This window comes from Triticum dicoccoides, chromosome 2A, assembly GCF_002162155.2.
Source record: "Triticum dicoccoides isolate Atlit2015 ecotype Zavitan chromosome 2A, WEW_v2.0, whole genome shotgun sequence".
NCBI lineage: Eukaryota > Viridiplantae > Streptophyta > Magnoliopsida > Poales > Poaceae > Triticum > Triticum dicoccoides.
This window is the reverse complement of record NC_041382.1, coordinates 262,622,341-262,635,770: the sequence shown is the minus strand read 5'-3', so window position 1 is coordinate 262,635,770 and position 13,430 is coordinate 262,622,341.

The following is a 13,430-nucleotide window of genomic DNA, read 5'->3' as shown; positions in this document are numbered from 1 at the left end:
ACGCCGAAAATAAGGAAAAGGGATCGCAAAGCGAGGAGGATGAAGAAGAGCCCCATTAACCGAACACAGGGTGACAGAAGAAGTTTCCCCCTCAGGTCAAAACGGAGAACATGATATATGCTACCCACATCCCCAAGAGGGAGCGCAAGCGTGCGCTCAAGGACGTCTACGCGATAGAGCCAGTCGCCCCAAAATTTAATCCATGGTTGTCATGCCCGATCACTTTTGATCGCCGGGATCATCCGACCAGTATCCGGCATGGTGGCTCAGCCGCACTAGTCTTAGACCCCATAATTGATGGGTTCCACCTGACTTGTGTCCTTATGGACAGAGGTAGCAGCCTTAATCTGCTCTATCAGGATACAACGCGAAAAATGGGCATTAACCCATCAAGGATCAAGCCTACAAGGACTACCTTTAAAGGAGTCATACCAGGCATAGAGGCCCGCTGTACGGGCTCAATCACACTCAAGGTTGTCTTCGGATCTCTGGGCAACTAATGAAGCGAGGATTTAATCTTCGATATCGTCCCATCTCACAGCGGTTATCACGCACTGCTCGGACGAACTATGCTCGCTCGATTCAACGCAGTACCGCACTATGCTTATCTCAAGATTAAGATGCCCGGTCCACGCAGCATCATAACAGTCAACGGAAATATGGAATGCTCCCTCCATACAGAAGAGCACACAACGGCCTTCTCAAGAAGAACCTTAACTTGGCTGTCGAGCCCACAGACACCGTTAAGAGGGTCTGAAGTACTCTATAGCAGGAGAGCTCAGCTCGTCATGAGCTCGACTAGCAATTCGGCCTCCGTCGCAGTTCCGATCAAGTGGTGGCATTCGTGCGGCACGTGCATAACTATGCGCTCAAAATCCGCACCGACGGAGGCATATCTATCTTATGGTCCATAGTATGGCTCAACCGACGTCGGATACACATATACTTTCATTTTTACTTGTTTCGTGCTCAGGTCTCAATCCCACAGGCACCATCCGATGGCCTGGTCATCGGTCCTCTTGAAGGATAAACACACCAAGACGGTGAGAAATGCAAACATATGGGGGACTTTTTAGGTGATTCCATTAACGATAACTTTACCTGTTTTCAGGACCCACATGCAGCTCTCCCTTGGTTTTGGCATGTCAAATAGCCTGTTGCTTATCGCACTACCTGTATCAATGCGCTTTGACGTACTAATTAAATTACAATTAGAACAGTTTGCGGCTGGAGCTGTAGGACTCCAACCTTTTTGTACCTTTTCGGTTTTCTTTCTCCTTTCTCTTTTTTCAGCTCCCCTGTGGATAACCCTATCAGGTAGCACCCGTACACTTTGGTATGTTTCATGTTCGCCAGGGGCTGCACAACACCCCACATTATGGCAACAAAAGTCTGAACACTTTTTATAAGTATTGTTCGGCACCCCGAATTTAGCATTATATGCAGTGGCTCCGAATTATGTCTTTGGACAATAGTTGGGTTGCCTGGCTCCTGTGCTTGCTACCTTACGTTCCACTACATCGGCTAAGGTAGTAAAGGGAGAACTACTGCGATTGTGCCTTGGTTTATCCAAAGGAGCACCTTAGTAGAGAAAGCCGAAAACTGACTGTCACGTTGCGGCGAGAGCGGGTCAGCTGTTTGGAGGTTGCAAATCGTTGGAGATTTCTTCCGCATTACGCGAAGAATTGGTACTTCCCGATCAGACGCTTATATCACTCTAGTTTGGATACTAGGGGCTGCGCCCATGTTTTTATTGTCTCACTCCTATGGCTAAGTGAGGGCGTTACAGCCGCATAGTCTGGTTGCCTAGTTCGCTGCGCTAAACAAATCCTTCAAGGACCATCCAATTGGATCAAGATTGTTTAGATTCCATCCCGAACACCCCCGTACTACCTACGTGGGGGCAGAAGCCGACGACTGGTTAACCCTCAGATTTTATACAACACGGCCGCACAGGAAGTAAAAATTTAAAAACATAACAAGCATTATATTGCATAAACATTTTGTTTCATCATACAAGGCAGAGGGAGCTCGAATACATTCAGTCAAAGATGGTGTCCTTCCCACAATGAGCCGCAACAATGCGGGACCCCTCTAACACATCGTCGAAGTATCACTCAGGTGTGCGGTACTCCTTGCCCTCCGGCGTCCCCCCGGTCGCTAGCTTGATAGCGTCCAGCTTCGCCCACCAGACTTTGCAATAAGAGAAGGCCAAACGCGCGCCCTCGATGCAGACAGACCGCTTGATGACATCTAGCCGAGGACAGGCATCCACCAGCTTCTTCACGAGGCCGAAATAGCTGCCGGGAGTAGCTTCGGCTGGCCACAACCGGACTATCATATCCTTCATGGCCAGTTCGGCCACCATGTGCATCTCTACTAGCTGTTTCAGCTGATCGCTGAAGGGCACCGGATATTCTAGCGTGATATATTGCGACCAGAACAGCTTCTCCACGGGGCTCCCTTCTTCGGCTCAGAAGAACTCCGCAGCATCGATCACACTGCACGGCAGATCAGCAAAGGCCCCTGGAGAACTCTGAATCTGGGTTAGTAAAAGGAATTTCCTCTTCACACTCCTGCTTTGCATATTGAATGCCTTACCCGCCGCGATCTTCCTGGCCTCCTGGATCTCATGGAGGGCACCTTGGGCTTCAAACTAGGCCACCTCCGCAATCTTACGAGCCTCGGCAAGTTCGACCTCTTGAGCTGACGCATTGTGCTCCAAGGTCTCGCACTTCTTCACCGCATCCTGGAGCTCCTATTAGACTTTGTTGACCCGGTCTTGAGCCTTTTATGGGCGACCTGCTCCTTGACAGCCTTCCCCTCGGCTTCGACCAGGGCCGCTTTCAGGGACTCGACCTCGGTCCTCACCTCTGTTTACATCATGATACTTTGGTCATTGCATACCATTTTCCCTTTTCAAATCCATGATAGGTCAATACTTACCTTGTCTTTCTTGGAGCTACCTCTTCAACCGGCCTAGCTCCTCCTCGGCCTCCGCCAGTTTCTGCTTCAGTCCAGAGACTTCGGCAGTACGTGAGGCCGCAGCCAATAGCGACGCCTGCGCATACATTTTCAGACAAATTTAGTTAGTTTCCTGCAATTGGAGATTGATCCTCTGTCTGTTTTTTTCTTCTCGAAAACTGGACAGTGTCTCAGGGGCTACTGTCTAGACTGGGATTTTCTCCTTTTTTGTGCTGCTTACCTCAAAACCTGTTAACATGTTGCTACAGGCTTTGGTTAGTCTGCTTTTGGCGGACCGAACCCTTTCAATTACCGTGCCCATAAGGACACGTTGCTCATCCACAATGGAAGCGCCTCGCAGCGCTTCTAGAAGATTATCCGGTGCCCCTCGTTGGACAGGGGTAACCGGGGGAACATGCACCCCCCTTCTTTCGAGGCAGGTAGCATGCCGGATTTCGGAGCAGCCCCGGTCTCCGGAATTGAGTCCGGCTGAGGGTCGAAATGAGTTTGGCCCTCCCCACCAGTCTCCATGGGGATTGACTCCCCTTGGTGTGCGGCGATGGGATTTTCACCTTCTGGGGCCTCCTGAGCCTCTCCCCCGCTTGGAACACTCCTTCGGGACAGCACCTCCGCATCATCCTTGACCTTGGGGGAGTGAGCAGTTGGCGGCGAATCACTGGCCATCGCCTTGGAATCCAGTGACCCTCCTGACGAGGATCGCAGGGAGCTGTTGTGGGCCGGATGTGACGCCCCGAGACCGATGTGCCAGGTGTCTTACAGTTATTCGCTGTTGTTGCTTTGTCATATGCTCGCATGTCATGCATTTCATATCATGTCATCATGTGCATTGCATTTGCATAAGTGTTCGTCTCATGCATCCGAGCATTTTCCCCGTTGTCCGTTTTGCAATCCGGCGCTCCTATCTCATCCGGTGTCCCCTTTTGCCTCTTTTCGTGTGCGGGTGTTAAACGTTTTCGGATTGGACCGAGATTTGCCAAGCAGCCTTGGTATACTACCGGTAGACCGCCTGTCAAGTTTCATGCCACTTGGACTTCGTTTGATACTCCAACGGTTAACCGAGGAACCGAAAAGGCCTCGTGTGTGTTGTAGCCCAACACCCTTCCAAAGTGGCCCAAAACCCGCCAAAACCCCCTCCATCATCTCAGTCATTCGATCACGATCGCGTGGCCAAAAACCGCACCTAATTTGGACTCTCCTAGCTCCCTCTACCTATATATATGTGCCCCTCGCCGAAATTCGCGGTCTAACCCTAGATCTCACCTCCCTCCACGCCGCTGGACATGTCCGCTCGTCGGCGGACGCGTCCACCCTGCCGCCACGTCGCCCCGGTCAACCGGGAGGCAACACGTCAGCTCCACCGCTCCCTCGTCCAACCAGCACCCCCCACCTCAGCCGGATCGCACCGCGCGCCATGCCAGGCCACGCCCGGGCCCGAGGCCGTCCCCCGCGGCCCATCTCCGCGCCGCCGCTCACCCGCGGGATTCCCCACGCCCCAGGCCGCCGCGCCTCCGACCGACCGACGCCGCCTCTCTGCCGCGCCACCGCTCCTCCCGCTCACCGGCCGCCGCACTTCTCCATCGCTGGCGCCGCCACGCCCGCGGCCACCGCCGCCGTCCGCCCTACGCCGGCGTGCGCCTCCTCCCCGCCGGCGCCTCTCCTCGCCGACCTCGGTCCGGCCACTTCCGGCGACCGCCGTCAACTCCGGCGACCCTGCGCAGCGTCTTCGGCCACCTCGAGTGCCTCGCCGACGAACCTTGGTTCACATGCCCGGATCCGGATCCGCTCAAACGAGGTTGACCTAATTTTTCCTCTAAGTCCCCAGTATTTTTGGGCATTTTCATCATGCGTAACTTCCTCATCGTCGCTCTAATTCGTGCATGTAGCATATCAAAATGTTCGTCTCGAGGAGTACATCATTTCATCTCATTAAATAATTTTCATTTGAGCTCATCTTGATGCCCGAAATGTTGTTGGAAAAGGGCTATGTGATGATAGTTTCAGATATGTTTCAGCAAATGCACTTTTGTCATTTTTGCCATGATTAATGTGTGCATGCTATGATCCTGAGCTCTACATGTGTTTTGATATATGCCATGCCATCTTTATAGGGGTGTATGCCATGTATTTTTGTGACCTTTGTGGTGACTAGCACAAGCATGCAAAGTAGCCTACTCAATGATGCTAATTTCAGGGACTTAGAATTTCAGTAAGTCCTTGCCCTGTCTTTATTTTTATGCCATATGTTCATGTTGTTTCCTAGTGACCCGTGCCTCTTTTGAGCATGATCAGTAAGGATGTTTTGTAGATAATGTTGTGCTCTATCCGTCCATGTGTTTGTTCGCAATTATGGAGGACCCTAGCTTGAGTCAATCGAGCTCTACTTTTGCTATAAAATGTTCCTGGCAGATTGTTAACATGTTTAGCGATTTTGCTGAGCTTGTTGTTGTTGAGCCATGCATGCTATGTTGTTGTTCTTGCCATGTCTAGCTTCTATGCCATGTCTACTTGCCGGATGTATGCTTAGACTATCATGCAATGCCTCGTAGTGAGTGCATTGAGCTCGTAAACATGCCTACTCGTTATCTGTTTTGCCATGCTCCAGTTTTTCACTAAGTCTGAATCTGTTTATGTTTTTGCTATGTTCACACACTTGCAATTGTATTTTCTGACCCCTTTTGGCTCATGGTCACTAAGGGACTTTTGTTATATGCTTTGAGTAGTTTCATTCCATGCCTTGATTTGCTATGATATGTTCCTGTAGCATATAGTTATCGTGCTCCGAACATTGCTTCCTGATGTTAAATTCCTGACATGCTGTTAATTTCACCAAGTCTGTAACCAATAATCTTTTGCACTTTTGCCATGCTTGTTTGAGCTTGCTATTGAGTGAACTAGCCATAGCTCAGTGTTCATCTTTTGTCAAGCATCTTGAGTGGATACTTTCCATGCATTTTGTTGTCATGTTGGAGTGTTGTAGCATGTTGCTCTTGATGCATTTAGATGGTCACTTGCTGTTAATCGCAGACCGGTGCCATATTTGTTTTGCTTGCCATTTCCAAACCGTGCATCCGATTCCGGTGATCTTTATACCCATTTCGACCGAAATCAACTCACCTTTCTAGTGGCACTCTTGGATTTCCATGTTGAGGCCAGGTTCAATCATTCCTTTCCAAATCATGCATATGCATCACATACCGCATCCCGCATATCATACCATGTTTGCATCATGTTGTTTGAGCATTGCACGTGGTTGATTGTGTTCCTTTTGCTTGTTGTTCTTGCTTGGGTAGAGCCGGGAGACGAGTACGTGATCGAGGAGCCCGTTGAGTACGCTTACGAGGATCAAGACAACTCTGAGAACTTTGTAGGCAAGATGACCATACCCTCGAAATCACTTCTATCTTTGGTTGCTGGATGCTCGCTCTTTTGTTATGCCTATGCTACGATGCCTACCACTTTATTATCATGCCTCCCATATTGCCATGTCAAACCTCTAACCCACCTTGTCCTAGCAAACCGTTGTTTGGCTATGTTACCGCTTTGCTCAGCCCCTCTTATAGCGTTGCTAGTTGCAGGTGAAGATTGGAGATCGTTCCTTGTTGGAACTTGTTTATTGTTGGGATATCACCATATTATCTTGTTTATCTTAATGCACCTATATACTCGGTGAAGGGTGGAAGGCTCGGCCTTATGCCTGGTGTTTTGTTCCACTCTTGCCGCCCTAGTTTCCGTCATATCGGTGTTATGTTCCCGGATTTTGCGTTCCTTACACGTTGGGTTATAATGGGAACCCCTTGACAGTTCGCCTTGAATAAAACTCCTCAAGCAATGCCGAACCTTGGTTTTACCATTTTCCACCTAGCCTGTTTTTCCCTCGGGTTTCCGGAGCCCAAGGGTCATCTTTATTTAAACCCCCCTGGGCCAGTGCTCCTCTGAGTGTTAGTCCGACCGAGTAGACTGCGGGGCTACCTCGGGGAAACTTGAGAGTTGGTTTTACTCATAGGATGTCTCATCTGCATGTGCCCTGAGAACGAGATATGTGCAGCTCCTATCGGGATTTGTCGGCACATTCGGGCGGTGTTGCTGGACTTGTTTTACCATTGTTGAGGATGTCTTGTAACCGGGATGCCAAGTCTGATCGGATTGTCTTGGGAGAAGGAATATCCTTTGTTGACCATGAGAGCTTGTGATGGGCTAAGTTGGGACTCCCCTGCAGGGATTTGAACTTTCGAAAGCCGTGCCCGCGGTTATGGGGAGATGGGAATTTGTTAATGTCCGGTTGTAGATAACCTGAAACTTAACTTAATTAAAATGCATCAACCACGTGTGTAACCGTGATGGTCTCTTCTCGGTGGAGTCCGGGAAGTGAACACGGTGTTGGAGTTATGTTTGACGTAGGTTGTTCTAGGATCACTTCTTGATCATAGTTTCTCGAACGTGCTTTGCCTTCTCTTCTCGCTCTCATTTGCGTATAGCCACCAAATATGTTAGTCGCTTGCTGCAGCTCCACCACATAACTTTTACCCTTCCTATAAGCTTAAATAGTCTTGATCGCGAGGGTGTGAGATTGATGTGTCCCCGTGACTCACAGATACTTCCAAAACCAGCTTGCAGGTGCCGATGATACCGTGCAGGTGATGCAACCAAGCTCAAGTAGGAGCTAGATGAAGATCGAGTTCGTTATGTTGTTCCGTTTTCCAGTTGATCAGTAGTGGAGCCCAGTTGGGACGATCGGGGATCTCTGTAGCATTTGGGGTAGTCTTCTTTTATTTTTTTGGTTCCGTAGTCGGACCTTGATTGTATCGGGATGATGCAATGTTTTATTCATGTAATTGTGTGAAGTGGCGATTGTAAGCCAACTATGTATCTTTTCCCTTATGTATAAATGGGTTGTGTGAAGATTACCTCACTTGCGACATTGCTTTCAATGCGGTTATGCCTCTAAGTCGTGCTTCGACATGTGGGAGATATAGCCGCATCGAGGGCGTTACACCGGACTACAATAAAACGTAACCAATCATTTAATTGCAGTAAAGAGGAGAAACTTTATGGGTGGATACAAGTCTTAGTACTTATGATGCGGCCCGAGGCTTAGCGCGGGGGAGTTTCTCCGGACTGTTGTCGATGTCCCATGCGGAGTTATCTGCGTGGGAGCCCTTCCCTTTCTTGGGCGCCTCTGCCTCCAGAGTCGTGGAGGCCGCCGTCTTCTTCCTCCCCCATCAAGGGGAGAGTTTCTTTCCTCCTCCTCGTCCTCGTCGTCTTCGGCGGCGGGGGAACGGGCCTTGTCTTCAGACGTCACGTCCAAAGTGCCCATACGGCGGGGGCCACTTCGGACCCCCTTGGCCTTTCCTGTGGCCTTCTTCTCGGGTGCCTTCTAAGGCGCCGACCCCAGCATGTTAGCTAAGCGCGGGATGACTGGTTCTTCAGGCAGGGGAGCCGGACACCGGATCTGCTTTGCCTTCTTCAGCCAGTACTGAAAAAGCAATGATAATAAAAGCTTAGATACCACCCTTGAAACAAGCAAGTGGGGGATGTGTTGAAAATAACATACCTTATTGGGGAGGTGATTTATGTCGTGGCCACTATCCAAATCTGTGGCCGGCGGTATCTCGTTACCCTTGAAGAACAACTTCCAGACATCTTTGTGAGCTATTTCGAAGAGCCTTTCCAAGGTGTGGTGCTTTTTCGGGTTGATATCCCATAGAGGGCGGCTTCGGCTCTGGCAGGGGAGGATCTGACGCACCAGCATCACTTGAATTATGTTGACAAGCTTGATGTCCCTATCGATTATGCTTTGAATGCACGTTTGCAGCGCAATCAGCTTGTCTGACGAACACCAGTTCGGGCTCTTCTCGACCCAGGAGGTAAGTCGCACAGGAGCGCCGAAGTCGAATACGGCAGCCGCGGCCCAGGTGGAGCCGCGGGGTTCGGTGATGTAGAACCATTATTTCTGCCATTCCTTGACAGACTCCATGAATGTGCCTTTTGGTCAAGAGACATTGGTGAGCTTGCTCACCATGGCGCCCCCGCACTCTGCCTGTTGTCCGTCCACCACCTTGGGCTTCACGTTAAAGGTTTTGAGCCATAACCCGAAGTGGGGGTGGATGCGGAGGAAGGCCTCACACACGACGAGAAACACCGAGATATTGAGGAAGGAGTTCGGGGATAGATCGTGGAAGTCTATCCCGTAATAGAACATTATCCAGCAGACGAAGGGGTGGAGTGGAAACCTAGCCCGGGGAGTAAATGGGGGAGGAACACTACCCTCTCGTCGGGCTTCGCCATGGGAATGATTTGTCCTTGGGATGGAAGACGGTGGGCGATTTCCTTCGCCAGGTACCTAGCCCCCCGAAGCTCAGCGATGTCCTCCTCCTAGACGGAGGGGGCCATCCACTTGCCTTGACCTCCGGATCCTGGCATTGTTGAGTGCTTTCTCGAGTGGGAAACAGATGAGAACTTGGGCGCTGGAGCTCAAGGGTGGAAATGTAGAAGAAGATAGAAGGCGTGGGAGAAGAAAGAGGAATCTTATCTCCTTATAAGGGCAGTGAATATTGAACGCCACCCCACTCGCCTCAAAATTTGCCTGCTCCCGAGGGCTATGTAAACGACACGGTTGGGTTACCCATGCCCGTATTGATGAGAATCCTATAATAAGGGGACACGATCTCTGCTTCGACAAGACGTGCCAATGGCAACCGCGTCTCGAAACGTGGAGCGGCAGGCAAAAAACGGTTCAAAATTATGACCGGATGGACGTGATGTCATGTTGTAAAAGTTGTCAGCGGATTGGACTCATGTATTATTATACTCTCTCTACGGTTGTATGTGGTGTGTGTTACAGGTCCGGACACAATCAATTTGTCCGAAGACTATTTTGGAGTTCGGAAGGAGGAACCCTCCTTGCAATGCCGAAGACAGCACTACACGCCGGATACCTTGTCATTGAAGCCAGGTTAAGGGGCTACTGAGGGAGTCCTGGACTAAGGGGTCCTTGGGCGTCCGACCTGTTAGCCATTGGCCAGACTGATGGGTTGTGAAGATACGAAGAACGAAGACTGCACCCGAGTCCAGATGGGACTCTCCTTAGCATGGAAGGCAAGCTTGGCGACTGGATATGTAGATTCCCTTCTTTGTAACCGACCTTGTGTAACCCTAGATCCTCCCAGTGTCTATATAAATCGGAGGACTTAGTCCAGATAGGACACTCATTATTATATCCATACAAGCTAGACCTCTAGGATTTAGTCATTATGATCTCGAGGTAGATCAACTCTTGTAACACTCATATTCATCAATATCAATCAAGCAGGACGTAGGGTATTACCTCCATAGAGAGGGCTCGAACCTGGGTAAACATTGTGTCCCTTGTCTCCTGTTACCATCGACCTTAGACGCACAGTTCGGGACCCCTTACTCGAGATCCGCCGGTTTTGTCACCGATAGTCACCTCCGAAGAGAACGTCCCCCACACAGGCAAGCCTTCAAAGAGGAAGGCAAACAAAGATACGGCCGAGCCTTCATCAAAGAGGTATGAATTTGTAAATATGCACCTTGGTAGTCACATCCAACTTTGACCTTTCCATTTATCATGTATCAGGAAAAAGGTGTGCCGGACTATATTCGGGGGTCCGGCCGACCATACTTCCCGCAGCCAGGATCCAGATCCTACCATGAAGACGGGGGATGATGCAGGGGCGATGCCGGATTGTCCTCCAACCGAGGATTCAGATGACGTATCCATCACCAACTCGGAAGTGGAGAGCGCCATGAATCATCATCGCCGCAGGGCCGTTTTACAAAACCCTGGCTTTTCAAAGGAGGCATTTAACGCCTTCAGCTTGGCTGATGCATATATTCGAGCTGCTCGAGATGGGCTTAATAGAGCCACAAAGCAACATTTAAATGATGTGCAGGTAAGTTTACTTCGTCTGACTATGATAACCATATGCCAGTAGCCCCCGAGACTTAAAGTAGTTGGGACAACTGATTTGAGGATCACTGCATGACCAGGTTCTGTCAAAGAAGAATGACGTGCTAGCCCAAGAGCTAGAAAAGAGCCGGACACAGTTGAACGCAGTGACTGCTGAACTGGAAAAATCCAAAGCGGCGTCCTGTGGTGATATTTCCCTCCATCGAGAAACAGTTATTGCATAGCGACCGTATTAACACTACAGCTTTATCTCATAACAGGATCATCGGATCAATTTGAGGAAAAAGAGTCGAAAATACTACGGCCGCAGGCGAGCGGGTTTTGACCCGTGTCACACAGGAGAAAAACAAACTCCAAGATGCAAACACCCAGCTGGGCGAAGAGCTAAAGGATGTGCGGGCCTGGCTGGCAGACTCCGTGAAGGAGAACAAAAAACTGCGAGGTGGCATATTCAGTATGTGGCTGTATTTACCATAGAATAGTTTGGAAGTAAAAGTAGCTAATATAGCTGTGATTGCATGTATATTAACAGGCCATCCTAAAGAGGAGGTGTCCGGATCATCAAGTGATCTTCTGCAAGGGCTGTCACAGTTGCACGAGCAAGCTCGGCAAGCAATGCGGAGCATAGCCAAGGCCTTATGGCCATCCGACTCCCCTCTAGGGAGTATGCAGAAGCTTGTAGAGCTGTTCAAGGGAGCGCGGCGGCGTATCCAACTGTGGAAGATATCGGCCTACCGAGAGGGTGCGGGAGAAGCTTGGGCCAGGGTAAAAACACGATATACCAAGCTGGATCCGAATCACATGGTCCGGATCGGACCGCTAGGGTCAAATGGGGAGGAAATTCCCATTAGTTTAGTATATGGCCAAGTAGAGGTGACTGCTAGATACTCCCAACAGGATTGTAAGTTAGACCGCCTTTTGGACGGTATCAAGGAGGACGTTTTTGAGTCCTAATTGACTATGTACTTTCCTTCTAGCTGGATAATAAAAACAATTGTCATGGCCGACCTTTTCGCTTCGACCTTTGGACCCGAAGGTGCGGAGTGTTTCCGAATACCCTAACGGTAGAATATACCGGGGTATGCATGGGAACCAGGCGTAGGGGTCATAGTTACTTGAACAGACAATGTGTATCCGGAAAATTATATTATATTACATTATGTAAGAAACATCTTCTAGAGAGAATAGTTCCGTTAAGGGTTCCTTTCCCTGGGCGTGCATGCGTTTAATGTGCATGTCCGAACTGTGATTGAAAAAATCGCAGAGTAAGTAACTTCTGGGTTTCACAATGGAATGAATGCGGGAACATATTTAATTCGCCGACCGAATATTCCCTTAAGAACGCTAGCTTTTGGCTTCACCCAGTCTGAGGTACACATCGAGATGACCTGGCAGTAACAATCGCAGAGGTGCTCCCTTTATGCCCTAGCCGAACTAACGGGAACGTAGGGCATAAGCACAGGAGCTAGGCAACCCAGCTTGGCCAAAACTTAAGTCAGATCGATGCTTATAATGGCGAATAAAAGGTACATACGAAAAAACACATATGTGGTGAGCTTGATGCTCAAAGGATAATAGCAAGCTTCTATATGAGAAGCCCCCAGGTATAATGAACGTACATATGTGGAGATGTGCACATTAGGGGAGGACGGTCTAGCTGTACTAAAGTCATAGGGCTAAAGAGCAGAACGAAAAAAAGGTAAAAAGCGAAAGAGAGAGAAAAAATAACGTTAAACAGGAGGAAGGAGACGAACACAGAGTTCGGTGCTAGGCATAAAATCGTCGGAGTCTGGCCGCGTTCCAGTGGTTCGGCTCCAGGTGATTGTCTGACGCATCACGCAGGCGCTACGCTCCTCCGATGAGGACTTTGTCGATGATGAAGGGACCCTCCCACTTGGGCTTGAGTTTGTCCTTTTTCTTCTCCGGTAGGCGTAGAACGAGTTCACCAACGTTATAAGTCTTGGCCCGTACTTCTCTGCTTTGATACCGGCGAGCCTGTTGTTGATAAAATGCGGAACGGGCTTTTGCGACGTCGTGCTCCTCCTCCAGGGCATCTAAGCTGTCCTACCGATCAAGCTCGGCCTCTCTCTCTTCGTACATGCGCACTCGAGGCGAGTCATGAATAATATCGCAGGGTAACACTGCTTCTGCACTGTACACCATGAAGAAAGGTGTATATCAAGTAGTGCGGTTGGGTGTGGTCCGTAGCCCCAAGTGTACGGAGTCAAGTTGCTCCACCTAGTGCTTGTCTGATTCTTTCAAGGACCACACTAGTCTAGGTTTGATGCCGCTCATAATAAGAGCATTCGCCCGTTCGACTTGACCGTTTTCTGCGGGTGATATATAGAGGCGTAATCGAGCTTAAGCCTAGATTAGCGCACCAGGTTTTCACTTCATCGGCTGTGAAATTAGAGCCATTATCGGTGTACCACGCCGGATATGAAGTCTATTACCGGCCCTGCCTCGGCCGTTTTGACTGGTTTGGCCTCTATCCACTTAGTGAATTTATCCACCA